Here is a 19,058-nt window from a genome sequence, read left to right on the forward strand (position 1 = left end):
CATTTGTTGAAGATGCTATCCTTCCTCCATTGCATGCTTTTAGCTCCTTTATCAAATATAAGATAGTTGTAGCTTTGTGGATTAGTCTCTGTGTCCTCTATTGTGTATCATTGGTCCACCTGCCTGTTTTGGTACCAGTACCATGCTGTTTTTGTTACTATTGCTCTGTAATATAGTTTGAAATCTGGTATTGCTATACCACCTGATTCACCATTCCTGCTTAGAATTGCTTTTGCTATTCTGGGTCTTTTATTTTTCCATATGAATTTCATGATTGCTTTATCTATTTCTACAAGAAATGCTGTTGGGATTTTGACTGGCATTGCATTAAACCTATAGAGAGCTTTTGGTAATATTGCCATTTTGATAATATTAGTTCTGCCTATCCATGAACAGGGTATATTTTTCCATCTTCTAAGATCATCTTCTACTTCTCTTTTTAGGGTTCTGTAGTTTCCATTGTATAAATCTTTCACCTCTTTTCTTAGGTTGATTCCCAAGTATTTTATTTTTTTGAGGATATTGTGAATGGAGTGTTTTTCCTCATTTCCATTTCAGAAGTTTTGTCGCTGATATACAGGAATGCCTTTGATTTATGCATGTTGATTTTATATCCTGAAACTTTGCTGAATTCATTGATTAGTTCTAGTAGTTTTTTTGTAAACCCTTTTGGGTCTTCTAGGTATAGAATCATGTCATCCACAAATAGTGATACTTTAAGTTCTTCTTTTCCTATTTTTATGCCTTCAATTTCTTTCATCTAATTGCACTGGCCAGTGTTTCGAGAACTATATTGAATAGAAGTGGTGAAAGAGGGCATCCCTGTCTTGTTCCAGATTTTAGAGGGAATGCCTTCAATTTTTCTCCATTCAGAATGATGCTATCCTGAGGCTTAGCATAGATAGCTTTTACAATTTCCAGGAAAGTTCCTGTTATCCCTAGTTTTTCTAATGTTTTGAACATAAAAGGATGCTATACTTTGTGGAATGATTTTTCTGCGTCTATCCAGATGATCATATGGTTCTTATCTTGAAGTCTATTGATGTGGTGAATAACATTTATTGATTTCCGTATATTGAACCAGCCTTGCATCCCAGGGATGAATCCTACTTGATCATGGTGCACAATTTTTTTGATGTGCCTTTGTATCCGATTCGCCAGAATTTTATTGAGGATTTTTGCATCTAGGTTCATCAGAGATATTGGTCTGTAGTTTTCTTTCTTTGAGGTGTCTTTGTCTGGTTTTGGAATCAGGGTGATGTTGGCTTCATAGAATGAATTTGGCAGAGCTCCCTCTTTTTCTATTTCCTGAAATAACTTGAAAAGTATTGGTATTAATTCTTCTTTAAAGGTTTTGTAAAACTCCACTGTGTACCCATCCGGTCCTGGGCTTTTCTTGGTTGGAAGTCTTTTGATTGCTTCTTCTATTTCATCCATTGATATTGGTCTGTTTAAATTGTGTGTATCCTCCTGACTCAGTCTGGGCAAATCATATGACTTAAGAAATTTATTGATGTCTTCACTATCTTCTATTTTATTGGAATATAGGTTTTCAAAATAATTTCTAATTGTCTTCTGTATTTCTGTAGCATCTGTTGTGATATTGCCTTTTTCATCCCGTATGTTAGTAATTTGAGTTCTCTCTTCTTCTTCTCTTCATTAGCATGGCTAAGGGTCTGTCAATCTTATTTTTTCGAAGAACCAACTTTTAGTTTTGTTAATTTTTTCAATAGTTTCTTTTGTTTCAATTTCATTGATTTCCGCTCTGATTTTAATTATTTCTTGCCTTCTGCTACATTTGCTGTTCATTTGCTCTTCCTTTTCTAGGGCTTTGATATGAAGTGTGAGCTCATTTATTTGTTGGTTTTTCCTTTTTTTTGAGGAATGACCTCCAGGCAATGAATTTCCCTCTTAAAACTGCTTTCATTGTGTCCCATAGATTCCTATATGTTGTGTCTGTATTTTAATTTATCTCTAAGAATTTTTTGATTTCCTCCTTTATGTCTTCTGTAACCCATTGATCATTCAGTAACATTGTTCATTTTCCATGTGATGTAGGATTTTGCCTTCTTTCTTTTATCATTGATTTCCAGTTTCATTCCATTATGATCAGATAAAATGCATGGTATTATCTCCACCCCTTTATATTTACTGAGGGTTGCCCTATGGCATAATATATGGTCTATTTTTTGAGAAGGATCCATGTGTTGCTGAGAAAAAAGTATATCCACTTGATGATGGTTGATATATTCTATATATGTCAGTTAAGTCTAGGTTATTGATTGTGGTATTGAGTTCTATAGTTTCTTTATTCAACTTTTGTTTGGAGGATCTGTCCAAAGGTGAGAGAGGTGTGTTGAAGTCACCCATAATTATTGTGTTGTGGTCTATTTGATTCTTGAACTTGAGGAGAATTTGTTTTATGAACGTCGCAGCACCATTATTTGGTGCATAAATATTGATAATTGTTATGTCTTGTTGGTAAATGGTTCCTTTTAACAGTATATAATATCCTTCCTTATCCCTTTTGATTAACTTAGTCTTGAAGTCGATTTTATTCGATATGAGGATGGCGACCCCTGCTTGCTTACGAGGACCGTTTGCATGGTATTTTTCCCAACCTTTCACCTTCAGCCTGTGTATGTCTTTTCCAATCAGATGTGTCTCCTGGAGGAAACATATTGTTGGATTTGTTTTTTTAATCCATGTTAGCAGCCTATGTGGTTTTATTGGAGAGTTTAAGCCATTAACGTTTAGAGTTACTATTGATATATGGTTTGTACTGCCAGCCACGTTTGATTATTATTTTTTTTTAATTTAGTTTGTTTCTCCATGATTAGCTTTCCTCCCTGCCCTCTGTCATTACGGAGGCACATCCCATTGATGGTTTTGGTTGTTGTTTTTCATTTCTTCCTCGTGTAGTGTTTTGCTCAAGACGCTTTGCAATGCTGGTTTTCTGGCTGCAAATTCTTTTAGCTTTTGTTTATCATGAAAGATTTTTATTTCGTTGTCATACCTGAAGCTTAATTTTGCTGGATACAGAATTCTTGGTTGGCATCCATTGTCTTTCAGTGTTTGAAATATGTTGTTCCAGGATCTTCTTGCTTTCAGTGTCTGTGATGAAAAATCCGTTGTTAACCTTATTGGTTTATCCCTGAATGTAATCTGCCTCCTTTCTCTTGTAGCTTTTAGTATTTTCTCTTTGTTCTGTATATTGGCTATCTTCATAACAATGTGTCTTGGCGTTGTTCTACTGTGATTTTGTGTGCTCGGTGTCCTGAATGCATCTACAATTTGTACATCCGTTTCCTTTTTTATTTCTGGAAAGTTTTCTGTAATTATTTCATTCAGCAGGTTACTCATTCCCTTGGTTTGAATCTCTGTACCTTCCTCTATCCCAATGACTCGTAAGTTTGGTTTTTTTATGTTATCCCATATCTCTTGGATGTTTTTCTCATGATTTTTTACCAGCCTTTCTGAGTTGGCTAGACTCTTTTCAAGATGATATATTTTGTCTTCATTATCTGACGTTCTGGCTTCTACTTGCTCCACTCTGTTAGTGATACTCTCAATTGAGTTTTTAATTTGGTTTATTGTTTCCTTCATTTCTAGAATTATTGTTTGATTTTTTAAATAATCTCTATCTCCTGATAAAGATGTTTAACTTCTTCTTTTATCTGTTTATGTAATTCGTTTTCAATGTGTTCTTTCACTGTTTGGATTTGCTGTCTTGTATCCTCTTTGAGGTTCCATTCCATCTGTCTAAGGTATTCCTTGAGTTCTTTATATGACCATTTTTCTGATGACTCTAGGTCCTCCTGAATGTTTAGGCTGTCCTTCATTGTTTGTGCTCCTTTTCTTCCTTGCTTTTTTATGCTGCTCATGTTACTTCTTGTTCTGTTTGCTGAGTTACTGTTTACTCTTATAAATTTATTTGATGCTTGGGAAGAAAGATATTAGAAGAGAAGGGAAGAAGTCACTGTCGCCGCTGGTTTCAATGAAGTTATCTTCTCCGCCCGTGATGTCAGTTCTGTGCCATGGTGGTATCCCATGCAAATTGTGACCGTTCGTTCCCTTTGCTGGGTGACCAATGCAACGGGTGGGTCCTGACTGTCTCTCCCAAGCCCCGTTTCAATCCTGTGGCCACTGCCTATGAAGGCTCGGTTGGCTTTTACCTCTGGGGTTTGGCCATTTCCTGCTCTTCTTCGGAAAAGGCAGAGATGTGTGAAAATTGAGCTGTCTTTCTCGTCAACTGATTTTCTGCTTGCTGTTGAAGAGACCGTTACAAGAACTGGCCCTGACAAGCACTTCCGCTTCTGAACCAGCTCTCCGGCACTGTAGCCTATAAAATCTACCTATATCTACAATTTTATAGAAGAAAACAAAATGTTGAATTACAATTCCATCCAGTTAATGTATTCTAGGTATGTATACTGAAGGCAAGACACATGGAAGCATCCGTAAGAAAGGCACAGATTCTCAGAAGTAAATCAATGGCTCCTTCTCTCTTTGTCCCCATGAATATGCTTCAGTGGTTAAGAAGTGCTTCATGGCTAAGGATAGCTTAGCTCTAGAGGAGGAACTTAGAAGGGGATTATATTTGGAGATCAGAAGAGAAAGGATTTTTTCCAGTACAAATGATTTCTTAAATCCTTAGAAATTGTGTATTATTCACCCTTTTGCCATCTCCTTTCCACTATACAGTATATGTAGGTCTCCCTGTAGCACTTAATTGAAAAATTCAAATTGCAAAAAAGAAAGAAAAAAGACCTGGGGTATTAGGATATAAAAAGATGTGAAATGGCCCATTAAAGAAAACTGAGATCCACAGAGATATGGCTTATTTAGTTTCCCTATTAAAAGTGATCTCTTATTTTAAAAAAAGACATTGTCTCATTTCTTTCTTTCATAATAAAGCCACATTGAGACAGGTTAGAGTCCCAATCAGCTTCTGGAAAAGCAGATTACCCAAAAAAGGCTACACTGCAGGCTTTCTGGTTCATTTTCCTTCTCTTCCTTTAGTATCCTGAGTAGATGGAAAATCAAACTTTGTCACATAAGCTGCTGTTCTTTGCTGAATTTTGGAATAGTCAGCAAGGTCCCTATAACAAACAAATGACCATACACAATTTCCAGGGTGGATCTGCTCATCGCACATGTGTGTGTGTGTCTGTGTCTGCACACATACACAATAAATCAGGGCATTCAGTTGCTGAGATGTCAGCAAGAAAGATTAAAATAAATGGTGTCTGGTCATTAAAATTCCTGAAGTAATAACATTGAGTATGGTGGGAAATGAGTGATTGCTAAAGGAGAAGGGGTGGGAGGACCTCTTTTGCTTAAGGAAATTAATTAAAGGGTTAAGACTGATTGGTTAGAAAATCACCAGGAAAGATCACTCCTAACAGACTCATTATACTTAGAGTAAACAGTCATCAGCTTACCCTGCAAAATAAGTGGCAGGTCTGCTGAGTATCTGAATGCAATTTATCTGCAGTACGCACTGTTATCTGTACCTCATTCTGCCACAGGGCACACACAGAAGCTGGCATGTGCATGCTTATATGTGTGCATGTGCGTTTGTGCACTTGTGATCTCTTCATTAATTACTGCTTTTGCATTAACCTAGCCCACCAGCTCACTGGCATAGCACCTACAGAGCAGAGGTCAGTGGCTCACATGCCTGGAACAGGTGCACCTTGTTCTATCTTCGTTTTTCTATCTTTAGAAGAATTTAGGAAGACAAGTGTTCTTAGAAGTCAGGACAATTATTTTATATTATAATGTCCATCAAGGAAAGTTTCTAAGTGAAATGTCTATAAAATCTAGGAAGCCTCATGTGTGTCCTTTTACTTTCCAGCTAACTCTCCCCACATCCATATCTACTCAATAGTTTCCTTAACCAGGGACAAGAAATGGGGGGGGTCTGCCTTTCAGAGATAAGATAATGACAATATCCTCAATGGAGTGGAGGTTCTAAAGTAGAACTTCAGTACAATCAGCTGTGATGTGTGTTAATGTAGATATCAGGATCACACGATCCCCACAAATTATAGCTATATGATTCTGGAGAAGCCACCTGTTATTGAGTTTAATCCTATAAAATATATACTGGCTATCTAATCTTCCTAATTTTGAGAAGACTCAGAAATTCTTATATTACTTTACTCTCCTATCAGACTCTCAGGAATCAATAATACTTAAGAAGTGGTTTCCCTTAGATCCCACCTAGACAATTCTAGGGATATTCTTTATTCACTCATTGATTCATTCATTCATTTAATTAATTTTAACGAACCTACTTAATGTTCCAGGCACTCCAGGAGGCCGGAGATACACAAAGAAACTCTGTTCTGCCATCAAAGGGTTGACAATAAAGGCAAAACGGAAAAGTGCTGAAATATATTCAATATGATGGTGCTCAAAGCAGCTAGAAAAGCAGGGTCTCAGAATTCATGGAGGAAAACAGGAAAGGGTGTGGGGAAATTGCTTGGTAATAGGGGCAGGAAACTGTTTTACCATGCTGGACTCCAGTGTAAAGTTCTTTCTCTGAAAGTTGGCAATCTCCCCAAGTGCACAAATAAAGATGTTTGCTTGTTTCTAACTCCTGAACTGGAGAGCCACTAGCTCAGGGGCATCCTCACGGGACAGCATTCTGCAGTTTTCATGGATGATGCCTTATGAATAATGGAAACTTTCAAGAATGATTTTGGTTGGAGAACAGGGATAAGTCCTTCTTTTGGGGCTGTGTATGTCAGCACTATGCCCTGGTAAATTATCTGCAGACAGCATAGTCTATCACAGTGAGCACATCACTGCTCATTTCTCTCTGTCCTACCATGCTTTTTATTAACTACCATCCATTATTTTTAAAACATTCCTGAAATCAAAGGTAGAAGCAAAAAGAGAAACAAAAGGGTGATAGAAGATAAATGCATTGCAAATCCTGGTTCCAGGTGCCAGTAAGATGGGAAAAATAACAGCAAATTCTTCCAAAAGAACAGGTATCGCTGCAGGTTTGGATGCTTCCAGGCGGCTCAGGAAAGTACAGAACTTGGAGTCACTGAGTTACACAATGGGGATGCTCACATGGGGGAAATGATGTGTCAAGCAGAACAGTAGATATTTGGTCCAATTACAGAGCAGTGATGTTAAGTATATTTTCATCAAACTCCACCTTCACTGGTAGAAGCATACTACAGTAAAAATATACTTTACAAGTCTATTATTTTTGAGAATGGCATGGTATTCTTTGAAATATCTAGAGATACCCTAAGGTTTAAAAAAAAACATAGTAAAAATTACTGCCTTGAGTAAAAACAACTTCCTATCTGGCTGCCGATAGCTCCCCAGGTGCTATTCATTTGACATCCAATCCACCTTCCTCGAAGCCTCTCACAGCGCCGCTTTTGCCCCGGGTTGTTACTAGAATCTTCAGTTGTTATTTTATGTTGTCACTGGTGACAAAGCAAAGATATATACTGTTGTATAGAGGGACAGTGATCTTTCTCCCCAGTTCCCACCACATGTGTGTATGCCTGTCTATGGTACAACTTATGTATGCCTCTTAGAGAAAAGGACATCTTAGTGGGACTTGGGATCTAAAGATGGAAATATTAACCAGCCAAGAAAAACAAAATAACACAATTCCATGGAGTCCAGACATGCTCTGCTCTAAGGGCACCCCCCACAAACACATGAAATGAGCCACTCTGCTGTGCTTTCCATAGAATCAGAAGTCCCTTCAAGGTGAGCACTCCCCTCATAGAACTGGGCCTCTTTAGCAGGTTTATGACCTGATAAACCAAACACAGAAGTAGAGATTAGACTCCAATTCAAATCATCTTACCGGCACTGCCTCCTTATTTCATAAGGTTATAGGCTAATTTTTAACATCTGGGATTCTGAAACCAGAGACCCTAGCTACCGAAATGTAAAGTCTATCAGTGATATTTTTCAACATTAAATTTATTTATTTATTGTTACACTATAAAAGGATCCAAGTTTATGATTTACATGAGCAGCATGAACTGCATTTCAGGACAAGGTACAAAAGAGATTATACTCATTGCGGATGATAAATTTGCATCCTGGTGAATGCATAACATTTTAGCCATGACAAATGGCAAGAGAGGAGAACATGGTCACTCAAACTTGGATGCCAGAGTAATCAGAAACATTAGTGAGAGGCTTCAGTCAAGCAACCTCAGGAAAACCATGAGTCAGGAATTCACCGATTCTGGTTAGCTTGTAAAGGACCTGTGTCCTGGACTCAGTCCCAGAGATTCTCATTCAATTAGTCTTGTGTGGGACTCACACATATATGATATTTTAAAATACTCCCAAGGTGAATTGAATGTGTCCAGAGCCAAAAGCCACTGGGTATAAAATGTTGCCAGGCACATTATCAATAGAACAGCAGTTACAATAAAATCAGTGATTTATTAATACATTGATTGATTAAAGAGATAATTATTAAATGCTCTGTGATTGGCAGTGTCCTCTGGTCTGGTGCTAAATGCAGAGACGTTGCAAACTAGATACTCTGAAGGAGTCCAATATCCAGTGAATTACAAAGCTATTTAAGCAGACTATTGTACTTAGGGTGCCCCACAAGGGCTATGGTAGAAAAAAGCACAAAGACAACTTTTCCCTGCTCTGACTCTCAATTAAGGTCATCCACAGAGCACCTTTTAACTTAGAGCATACTGGTTTTCATAAACTTACCAGATATCATAAAAATTCTAAGGGAAGACTTTTTGAAATACCTGCTTTTCCTTAGAATACTAGAAACCAAGACTCACAGATGCTTTTCATTAAATGGCTTTCCCCTCCTTACAACAGAAGATCTGAATTTCAATTATGTTTCTACCTCATATAACCTAACTTGCTTCTGGCAAGTTCTTTAAATATTTAAATCTTTGCTTTGATTGGACAATTATTATCTCAAAATATGATATAGAATTCAAGGTCTCAAGAATAAGGACACTTGGTCAAAGTAAATCCCTACTCTGTTATCAACTGAACTATGGATACTGGTTCTCTCATTTAGTGATCTAAAATATAAGGTTTCTCATATGTAAAGTTACAGTGCGTTTATCTGCTTCTGTCTACCTTTAATTAGCAATTAAGGAGCTATGTGGAAATAATTAAGGAACACAAAAATCCTAGAAGAAATAGGGATACAAGTGTTTTCTTATTAAAATTTCAAAATATTATAAGCAAGGCAATGATTTGTATTTAACAAGGAGTTAAATACAATGATTTGGGGTAACAACTATTAGAAATTTGGAAAGTGAATGTTAGGCTGAAAATTAGCTTGTATAGTTACAAATTTTTTTTCTTAAAAATGAGACCAAGATCTCACCATTATTGGCACAACTGAGACTGGAAACAGGACATATTCACACCTATTCTCAGCACACACAGGACATATTTTCTGTTTTCCAGATGACTCACCAAAGTAATGATCTCTCCAAAAGATTTACTGTTTTCATTATATTTACAAAAGTTTAAGGAAAATTCAAGTAGGTAAAGTGATTTCCATTTCTATTTAGAATTTCTAACATTTCTAGAAAGTACTTTGAAACTTAACAATTAAATTGAAGAATTTGCAACCTATAAACTCAATTCTTTTGAATATACAAACCTATTACATCTGATTGGAGCAAGTCTGAATGTTAACTATTTTTTTCTGCCTCCTAAAAGGCTGCAAAAGTGATCTCTAAAGTAGGCTTCAGGAAGTTAACTACTCCCAAACACTGATTTATTGCTGAAAATCATGTTTCCCCTCTTCTCTATTTTCTGACGTAGCTTCAAGCCAACAGTTGTGCTTTGCCTTTGGCACATGGCCATTCACAGAGCCTGTGCCTTCCAGTCTCTACTTGGTCTTGATTGGTATCACACAGGCACTCAGTTGCATGATTTTCTTAGGCAAAATAACTGAATAGTTGCTAACTCCCTTTCTCAGAATTCTATATCCAATAAACAGCACAAAACTGAGATGAAATGCAGTGAAAAGCTATTCAAGACCAGGACATGTGCTTGGAGTTGGTAAGAAAATCTCAGAGCAGTTTTCTTCTTAACCTCAGTATGTATTTCAATGGATTAACACCAACATCTTCAATCATCAAAACAAGAACTGATGGAACATGCTAATGTAGATAGCTTTAAGGAAATCCTACTATTCACCTGGAGCTTCAAATATATTTTCCCGTAGAATAAATCTACATGAGATATTTGTGTGGGACTTTATGAACAATAAGAAGCCAGAAGCAGAGCTTTCCTTTAGGGATTTTCTGAAATCTGATTCCCTCCACCATGAAAGGTTAGGCATAAACCTTCCTAGAGGTAGCCTGTATCTTCATTCCCTGAAGCCAAAGCATAACAAGCAAAAGATGGTTCTTGCATATCATACAAGATTCTAAGAACATTATCGAATACTAAAATGTGGATTTCTTAGATATGCTACAGAACAGTTCTTTATAAGCAAAATCACTGTTTTTGATAAATTTGATTCTTGGTTAAATATAATAGAAACTCAATCTAATCTCCTTTCTGAAGTACTGAAGTATTAAAGGCCTGGTTTTCAATGAGGAAAAGGAGGTCCAGAGAGTACAACATTAACAGAAGCTTGCAGAGATCAACCATCTCATGATTACTTCTTCAAAAGGACAAAGTATCCATAAGGAAAGAAAGATAAGCTTTATTTCCAATGGGTTTAAGGGGTAGGAGGAGGTATGGACTGTTAAATCAATGAAGAAATTGGGCCCAGGAAGTACAAAGAGGAGAAACTTAAATCTACATTCTCTACCTACTATAGTCTACCAAGGCCTGTTTCTGGGGTTTAATCCACCAGCTTTCTGCTTGCCATTATAAACTAGCATTGAAATTGCATCTTGATCTTTGCCCTACCACACTGGGTCTAATAAGAGAAAAGTCCCTAATTTTCAATATGAATATATCCTGCAGACATATGTCAGGAGATCATGGACAAAAAGTTCTCTAACAGCAGAAATCCTGGGGACTCATGCTGACTCATAAAGCTGAGCAAACCAGGACTGTCATAGAAGAAGCTGTATCAGCGGTTCTCTGCTGCCTGGAGTTCAGACAGAAGCTGACTTCACTGTCCCCCTCCCCAGTCCCACATGCTTCCTGGTGATGTGACTGTAGGAGCAATTCTATCTTGTGTTTTGGCCACTGAATAAATAAGCAAACAGGGTCCATTTTAAGCAAGAGTTATTTAGTTCTGCAGATATCATAACCCCTGACCCAAATAAACAAGAAGTGGTGGCTATAAGCAAGAGTGCACAGGTATATATGTCATGTCAGCCTGTGGTCTCTGTAGAACTTCCAAGAAAGGGGAACTCAGGGGTGAGACCTGAGAGAGCAGCACTAACTAGAGTTACTTGGTGTCAGAAAATTCTGATTGCAAGCCACGATAGGCCAGGACCCAGTGCTGCCCACCAGACAGTAGAGTCTCCATGATGTAACATCAATTTGTCAGGTTTTGAAGAGACAGTAGTTGGGCTGCTTTCTGCTAACCTAAAAAGGAAATCTCTTATGCAATGCATAAGCAAAGTCACAGTTTAAATCCTGACACTTCTTTGAGGTCATGAGTGATAGAGTCTCAATGGGAGATGGACAATAACTAATTGAGGAAGAATGATTTTCAAAGTTGGGAAATGATGGCAAAATAGATAAGAAAACCAATATCACAATAAATATCGATCTAGTTTCCAGGAGGTTTCAGGGGGTAAAAGACAGCTTGGCAACACCCATAAACATCGCTGACCCATGCCTGCAATTATTTCAAAATATATGTATTTCGTACACTGCAATGAGCATACATTTCCCAAGTAATACGATTTAGGTGTGGGGGTGAGAGAGACATACTTTTTTTGTGATGTCATCTTATTCCTTTCAAACTCAGAGAGTTAAAGCTGAGTTCACATTGGCCTGATTCAATGTTCTCATTTGAAAGGTGCGATGAAGCAGGACATTCAAAGATAAATTCCTTTCAAAAAGCTCTTTTAAGTCTTGGTCCCCAGAAATGCTGGCAGAAATAAATATACATTTTTTTAAAGAAAAAAAAAAACACCCTGTGCCTTTCTTGAATTGATTGCATCTCCTGCTTTTGCAAGCTAAGAAGTCATAATCCTCTGCAATCACAGATTGTTTGAAGCCAATAAACCAAAGGTGACGACCTTGCTAATACATCCCAGCAGGCGAGAGAAATAAAGCCGTGCTGAGGAATAACTCTTCGGCACCCGGATTCCCTTTGGAAAGAGGAGAACAAGGCCAGAAGTGCCCCAGCTTGATTTATAGTTGAACAGTATTTCAGAAACTTCACCTGAAATAAGAAAAAAGGTTTTTCTAAAGCTCTCCAGTACAGCTTCTCTCATCTTCTTGGTCCTAGGAGACACACAGCAAAGCCCTCTCCCACTGGATGCCAGGTCTATGACAGTGTTCCGTGTCCCCCTTCCTAAAGTTAATTCTTGGTTGACAGCACAAGGTGCAGTGCTCAGGATTAGGAATTCAATGGACCAAAAAGACATTAGATTTCCACTTGAACAACTCCCTAATGCTAATTGAATGGAAGGAAACCCCACTAGAAATAAAGTTACCTCGACTTTTTGCCATATTAAACTCCAGCATGCATGGAAATATCACTGTAGACATGTGGCATAACAGTGTCAATCTACACCCTGCAATTAAATTAATATGTGTCATCTCCTTCATGTGCAATGACAATAAATTAGAGCAAGCCCTGACATGTGAGTAAACTACATTCTGTTAACCTTTGATTACCTGTGATGAATAGTATGTGAAAGCTTTATATCAATTAATTAAATCTACAGATGACAAAGATAAACTTATTAATAATCTTCTTACCCAAATAAATTTATCCTGGTACTCAACATCTATTATGGGCCAAGAATATACTTGGTGTTAGGAATAAGGTGAATAAGAAACCATGTGACCTTCAAAATGTTCTCTGTAAAGGTAAAAAATGTACATGAGAATAATACATTAATAAATACAATAATAAATGAGAATAATACATTCAAAAAGATAAAATGTTCAATGGAAAATGTTAGCCTATGAGTGGCAATTCATTCTCTTCATGGAACATGGTGGTTAGAAAGGTGATGGGAATTAAAGCCTGAGCTCTTGAATTTGATTGCTTGTGTTCAGAACTCCTCCCTATTGCTGTTATAGTTTAGATATGAGGTGTCCCCCAAAAGCTCATGTGTGAGACAATGCAAGAATTTTCAGAGGTGAAATTCTTAGATTATGAAAGCTTTAACCTAATCAGTGGATACACCCACTGATTTGTATTAACTGGGTGGTAACTATACGTAGGTAGGGTGTTGTTGAAAAAGTCACTGGGGATGTGACTTTGGATTATATATCTTGTCTCTGTGGAGCAGAGCTCACTGTCTGTTCCTGGTTGTCATGTTCTGAGCTGCCTTCCTCTGCCATTCACTTCCACAATGATATTCTGCCTCACCAGGGCTCAGAGCTGTGGAGTCAGCCATCTAGAGACTGAACCTCTGAAACCATTGGCCAAATTAAATCTTTCCTCCTCTACATTATTCTTGTCAGGTGTTTTGTCATAGCAGTGCAAAACCTGACTAAGGCAATTGCTTAGCATCCATATAACCCTGGGTGGGTTACTTCCCTAAGCCTCTGTTTCCTCCTCTTTGGAAAGAGTATAGTGATAGTACTAATCTCAGAGAGCTATTCTGAGAATCAGTTTAGTGAATACATATTTGGCACATAGTAAATAGTCACTATTATCATTATTCATTAGGCAAATCAAATACAGGGGAAAAGGCATTTCAAACAAAGGCCACACATGTACAAGATCCAAGGTTTTGCTTTTCTGCTTCTTTTGAATTATTTATTATGTGTTTATCAGGAGGTACACACTTACTATATATTACCACCAAAACCATATGAGACAAATACATGTTTTCAGGTGAGGAAATGAAGCAGAGGTTTTAAAAAGGTCCCCACTATCTGAGAGCTGGTAAGTGGACAGAGCCTGGATTCATGCCCAGTCTAACACCAGAGCCCAAGGGCTGACCCCTTATGTGAATGGCCTTCTAAGAGCATATGTTGTTTTGGCAGAACCTACAAATAGTTTACCAGGAATGGAACACATAATACTTTTCTGTTATTGAGAATGTCAGTAAGTGAAATGATGTCAAGGAATGTGGGCACCAACAGAAGGGCAGTAGAAGTCAAAGCAAGGTCAACTGAGATTCCAGAAAGTTAAACTCTACAAAATACATTTTTATATTTAAAAAGGAGTCACTGTTTAGTGCAGACTCTAGAAGAAGTTGTGAAGGGAGAAAATGGGGACCAGACAGGAAATTGATATTGCTTCAACAGCACATCTGGACCAGCCCCTCTGCTCTGCAAAGGTAACCCAGTGACCACCAGTTGTGGTAAATGGACACATGAGATCTTGGAGTGAGAGTTGTCTGGAGAAAAGCTACCCTAACCACAACAGTGAAGGCTGCCCAGTGTTCCCCAAAGAGGGGAGGTGGGCTGTCACTTATATCAACTCCTCCTACAGTGTGGGGTGTATTTCTCTGATAGTAACTTTATGAAAAGGCTTTTTTGATGAACTCCACCAATTCTGACCATTTCCCTTTCACAGTACCCTGAAGGCTAAGGCATGTTCTATGTTTTATATCATAAAAAGTTACTGTCCTCTGGATGCGATCCTTTAAGCATTCATTAGGTTTATGAACATGCTTGGATTTGGGGTCCTACTATTTCATGGTTTGTCCTCCTAAACCTCTGGTTTCATTTCCTTCACCATTTAGTTCAGAATCCCTTAACTACCACCAGAATCCCTGCAGCCCTCATACCCTCTTGTCCTTTCTCAACATCTCCTGTAACTGCAGAACCAACCATCTTCTTTTGTATCACACAAGGTTCCTTGGAGCAAAGCACAGCCATGCCAACCCCAGAGATGGGGATCTGAGGATCACCTAGTACAACAGCTGCCTGCCCTGGAGAAGTTTCTCTCCAGATCTCACTAGTTGCTCTTCCAAATTGCCAACTATCTCTTCAGGTCCGTCTTCTACTCAATACATACCCAAACAGCAGGACAACCTTCAACCACTTCCATTTCTCAGTGATGCAGATCTATGTGTGGCTCTGCTCTGCCCTCCCTGCATGGTAAAAAGAGATGTCCCACCCAACTCTGTCACCTTCCTCATTCCCTGATCTACCATGGCTGGATAATTGCCCTACACCCTTGTTATTACTCCATTCTCTACTCTCTCCTAACTTTGCCTACGTCTTCAATCTTTTTTCACCGATTCCTTCCCTGAAAATGTGAGCATGGTTAGGTTGGTCCTCACTTAAATGATGGAAAATGTTCCTTTAGTGCTTGATCTCCTTTCTGTAGGAGCATGCCCTTCCTTTTGTTTCCCTTCATGGATACTTCTTTGAAAGGTTCTTCTCCATCTCCTTTCCCCATTTCCTTACTTCTCATTCACTAGTCATGCATACTCAGTGGACATCAGTACAGCAGACACAGGCAGGCTCTAAACCGACTCGAATCTTCCAGCACCTCTGCATTGACAAATTTTTTGGTCACTTTATAGATATACTTTTACTTGGTCATTCTGTGGCATTTAATGTTCCCCTCATTTGTACCTGAGCTTTACCTAGTATTTCTTCTAACTCTCCAGAGGCAACTTCTCCATGTTTCCTCCAATGCCCCTGTTTGGCCAGGTGTCTCTTCAGCTCTTCTCTTACACTTTTCTTCTGCATGGTTTCTCTAGGCTTCCATAAACCCAGCTCTTGCTCTTGTGATGTTGATTTCCAAAACCCACATTCACACCAGTTTTGCCTTGACCCTAAGGCCGTACATATATAATTCACTGAAAGCTTCCACTGGAATTGTCTAAATCCTACCCAACCTCAACATGTTAGAAAAGAAACTTCAACTCATCTATCTCCCATCCCTAATTCCTTCCCTTCCTGATTTTCTCCTCTTAGTAAGTAACTTCACCATCCATGGACCACCCAAGATCAGTGGGAAAGTCTTTGCTGATACATCTCTCCCTTTCACCCTCTTGCTCATTCAAAAGGTCACGTTCATTTTTACTTTATAAGATTGATGGAAATCACCCTCTGCTCCCATACTCCATTCCTCCATGCCCCATAAAGGTCAGCTCCTTTTTTCACTCACTGACTACCATTCTCATGGTCACCAGTTGTGTGGGGGGGGAGGGGAGGAGGGGGAGTGGTCAATTCATCCTCAATATGACACCAAGATAATTTTTTCCTGAAATTTGTATTTCATTCATTCTTTCCTTGGCCTCAAACTATCAAAATTGCATTAGTTTATTTGGGATTAAATATTAGGATACCTAATACAGAAGAATTGGAACCTACCCATTCCACCCAGAGATTGTGTTAGGATCTAGGGTCTTTTGCTTAATTTACTATGCTACCAATACCTAAAGGTGCCTGTAATACAGTATGTCCTCAATACATTAAAAATTAGTCTCATCTCAGAGTCTAATTCCTACTCTTTAAGATCCCACTCAGATCTCCTTTCCTCCAAGAAGCTTTTCCTTCCCTGTCTCAGAACTCCAAAAGCACCTCTGTAATGTCACCTGAAAAATGGATCTATTGTCTCACTTATCTGTCTCCCCCCCTAGACTGTGAAATCCTTAAGGACAACAATCAGATGTTATTCGAATATGGATTCATGCCATTTAGCACAAGCCTAGCTAAGTATTTAGTTACACATTCAATTAATTTGCCAAATCTCACTTGACTGCCTATATGTCAGGCACTTTCCCATGCACTGAATAAAAAGACAGACAGGGTCTCTCTCCCTTAGGAAATTCACATTTGTAGGGTGTCATCAGTAAATAAAATTACAGATCATAAAATGTGCAGTAAATGAAATAAACAAAGAGCAATGGTAGAAAGAAGCAAGGGCCCAACTTTAATAGGGCAGCTATAAATGGTCTTGAAAATTTTTGTCAGTATTCACGTTAAGACTGAAAAACAAGAGGAGATAATTGTTCTTCATAAATAATGAGACTAGGTTTCTGGAGGGTGTAAAACACATGTCCTGAGACTCTTTTGACTCTCTGTGTGTGTGTGTGTGTGTGTGTGTGTGTGTGTGTGTACCCAAATCTCAAAGAGCATGATTAACTATAAATGAAAATCTCAAGTTTTGACCTAAAAGGGCCAACCAAAGCCTAGAGTGAGTAGGGAAGTCCTCTGAAGGTCTATGAGGATGTGAGAGCATTTGTTTATCAACGAACCAGATGGTGGTAATCTATATCTTAAAGGACTCTGTGGATGTGTAAGATTTCACCATGCAGTGCACAAAGGCAGTGTAAGAAAAGGAGAATTATCATTTTAAATACTTCTTCAATCTACAGCCAGGTTTGATATTAGAATACCAGTTGCTTTGCTTTTCTCTAGCAAAATTTTCTGCACATGCTTTCTTGGTTCATATTGATAAAGTTATTAGACCAGCAGGATGATGCTTGCTTTACTATGTATTTCATCCATTATTTGCTTAAAGGAGAATAGAGAGCTCAGCAGAGTGCCAAACACTGAGGCAGATAAGGAGTGCAAATACAGAAGCTGAGGCCAGGCTCTCACAGTCTCACAGATCTTCCGGAAAGTCTGTAGCATCTTTGGGCAGAACACAGCAAGATCCTTTAAGAAACAGCCTTCAAGTGGTGTGCAGTAAGATCCTGTTAAAATCAAGGAGGCTGACAAGCATGCCCAGGGCTCTATGAACATAACCAGATTCTCTTACTAGGCTTTTCCTGCTTGGCATTGGTCACGTTCTTCCTCAAGGAGCGCAATGAGACTGCATTTCTCCAAATTGTGTAGCACATTATTCAAAACCGTATCTCCTATAAGTAAAGTGGTAGGTTAAAAGTTTAGGATGTAAGCAAGATATACCCAAACCTGGATTTCAGCAACCTTAAACAATGCCTTAATATATTTTTTCAAAGCAAAAGGAATGTAATGATCCTTAACATGAAGCTAGGTTCTACTTTGGGTTAGAGCACATAAAAAACAAAGGGTATGAAACCATAACAACACATCTACTAAGATATGGCCACAGTCTGCATTTGCAGGCCAGCATGGAATCAGAGAAACATGTCAATAAATCGCATGTGACTTTTACATTGCATTTACCACACTTCTGTAATTATTCACTAAGTGTCTGCCCTTCACTAGATTTTGAGTTTCTGTAGGAAAGGAGCAGGGTTTTTTGTTTGTTTGTTTGTTTTGTTGTTTTTTGTACCAGGCACTGAAACACTAAGCCACATCCCAGCCCCATTTTTGTATTTTATTTAGAGACAGGGTCTCACTGAGTTGCTTAGCACTTCACCATTGCTGAGACTGGGTTTGAACTCACTATCCTCCTGTTTCAGCCTCCGGAGCCATGGGATTACAGGTGTGCACCACAGTTCCCAGCAGGAACAATTTCTTATTCACAAATTTATTTCCACTACTAGGTACAGTACCTGGCATAGAGAAGGGTCTAGTAGATGTCTATGAATTGAACTAAATAAAGCTACATCTGATAACCATCGGAAGAGAGAGATACATAAGGAACTTCAGGATTCAGGAGAAACAATTACACCTTTGCCTAGAAGGTGGGATGAGGGCAGAAAGGTGGTACACAGTGGCAGAGCCCAGAAGATACTCCCTATCACTAGTGATCAGGGAAATATCCATTAAAACACACTGAGATCACAACTTGTTTTTTGCCCAAAACACTGATAAAAATAAGTACTGAAATTACTTGGTCCTGGTGAAAGTCTGGGGCCATTTGAAACATGTTATTGCTTGTGGGTATGTTGTTTGAACCTCCCTGTAATGTGACCTCAAGCATCAATCTACCTTATATATGTACATATTTTGCTACAGCAACATCATCTTTAGCATTCTATGGTATTTTACAGAGATAGTTACCAAAATTGAGGGACATGTTTAAAAATATGTCATTGATAAGTAGTGTATATGTTAGCAAAAACTGAGGA

The 19,058-nt window shown here is 38.4% G+C and overlaps 1 protein-coding gene across 4 annotated transcripts in view; it reads right to left on the bottom strand.

The window, feature by feature from the left end:
* The window catches only part of Sorcs1 (sortilin related VPS10 domain containing receptor 1), a 477,578-nt gene that overhangs the window by 280,738 nt on the left and 177,782 nt on the right, over positions 1-19,058 (bottom strand). The window lies entirely within an intron of this gene.

Source organism: Urocitellus parryii, chromosome 5, assembly GCF_045843805.1.
Source record: "Urocitellus parryii isolate mUroPar1 chromosome 5, mUroPar1.hap1, whole genome shotgun sequence".
NCBI lineage: Eukaryota > Metazoa > Chordata > Mammalia > Rodentia > Sciuridae > Urocitellus > Urocitellus parryii.